This window comes from Sphaeroforma arctica (genome assembly GCF_001186125.1).
Source record: "Sphaeroforma arctica JP610 unplaced genomic scaffold supercont1.84, whole genome shotgun sequence".
Taxonomy (NCBI): Eukaryota; class Ichthyosporea; order Ichthyophonida; genus Sphaeroforma; species Sphaeroforma arctica.
In genome coordinates this window covers 14214-16279 of record NW_014040474.1, presented here as the reverse complement: position 1 = coordinate 16279, position 2066 = coordinate 14214, and positions in this window count along the sequence as shown.

Below are 2066 nucleotides of genomic sequence, written 5' to 3'. Positions count from 1 at the left end.
TTATATACTCATATGCCATGCGAGTGCCTTCGTTACTGACGAAAGAAGCCTTAACGATCAATTCGTTTACCATCAGCGCTACTTATATTAGCTTCGGGATTGGGAACTCGAGTTCTGTGTATCTTTCTGTTGGCTGAATCATGTACTATCTTTGTACTATGAAACTCATCTGGTCACTGTGCTTGTCTCTTATACCCCACCCATCCTTTACACCCGCGGACCTGTGCGCCTACAGTGGAACACTATCAAGAAAATACAGGTAAGCGAGCTGATCAGTTAGTAAAGTACGGTACGAAGCATCCCGAGCCATAGTCACACGTGTGTTGTGAGCTGGAGGAGTGTGGCTGCTGTAGGGAAACGGCGGTAGAAAGCGGTGTCAGGCATAGGAAGTACATGCGCGCTGCTTATGTCTTGGGGCATTTATTACGGGTGTTTGGTGTTTACAGTACGTATCACCGTCTTTATCCGAGTTTGTTTTTTGGTCACGTTGTATTCCTATATGCAACCGAGCTATCTGGGGGGAGTGGGAGTACACCAGGTGCGAATGATATGATTCCTTGTTGGTTTGGGATGCGGATTTGCTTGTGCTCCCCACATTGCTAGGAATGTGTCAAATATTGAAACACGAATAAACGTCGTTGTGGCCATGTGAGTAGGCGCACAGTAGCCCGAACAGAATTACACTCAACTGTTCTTTGCAGGTATACGTTATCGATATGCTTCGGAACAAATAACGTCTTATTCCCTTCTATCTGAAGGGATTTGACATACGATTGAGTGCAAAAGATCTACCCCTGTTGCATACAATGCAACTCTCGCTCGTATTGCCTTCTATGTGAAGGGATTTGATATACGGTTGAGTGCAAAAGGTCTACCTCTGTTGCATACACTGCATCTCTCACTGAAGTCCGGTCAAAACGACTCGCTCAATGCGATATGTACATGTTTGCGGTACCGAGCCGCTCCACTTTTCTGTGCGGATATCAATAATCAACACTACGAGTGCTGGATGCCAAGTAATATTGTGATAGCTTCCAGGAAACATGCGCTTATACAGGGAAGTAAATTTACAAGCTCTCTCACACATGTCAGGAAGTACGTACGTACGTTTGCTTGGGCCAATTCGTGGTCAGCTAACTTCAGACAGCAGAGCTGCGTCGTTTGTTCCGCAAATGTACTCAGATGTACACCCATATCTGTCAGTATATCCGCTAGCGACTGAAGAGGGTATCGGATCTTTTGGATTCACCTCTGCACACAGCGGTATCAGTAGATTCACGGGCGTAGTAAACAAGTGTTCTCCATATGTTTTTCAACCGCCAGGGTAACCTTGATGAGCCGTTAAACGCCAGGGGCGAAACCCAGGCTAAAGTGCTGGCCAAACGACTGGCCAATACACAGTTTGATCAGGTGTATTCGTCGGATCTGAGTCGGGCTTACAACACAGCTAAGGCATGCTTTGCGGAGGATCTCATACAGAAGGACGAAAGGCTGAGAGAGATCAATTTCGGTGGTAGGTGCATGCACATCAATCCCTGCTTGAGTCGTGTGTTGATGCGTTCCGTTTATTGCCTTGTATCCGTAACGTGTCAGGGTGTGTGTGTACATGTGCACTAATGCCTAGTTGGACTGTCATGAGTCGTGTGCTGATGCGTTCCATTTATTGTCTTGTATCTGTAAGTACCTGTGTTCTATGATTGCCATATCTGGCTCATGTAGACTCGGTAACTCACACTTATCGAACCATGACTTAGATATGAGCACTACTCATGCATCACTCATGTCCTAGTGTGGCACTGCAACTCCACGCCCACTACCATCGACCACGAGAGACATAGCTTTCTTACCTATCTTCCCTCATCAGTGCAACCATATCTTTTTGGAGTACTCTATTCCCCTTAGTACACCTACCCATTACTTGGATCACCTCTTACCTCTTATAATACTCTAATACTATGACTAGAGGCATGGTTTATGTGGGCATGTGCACTATTGCCTAGCTGGACTGTCATGAGTCGTGTGTTGATGCGTTCCATTCAATGTCTTGTATCCGTGACTAGAGGCAT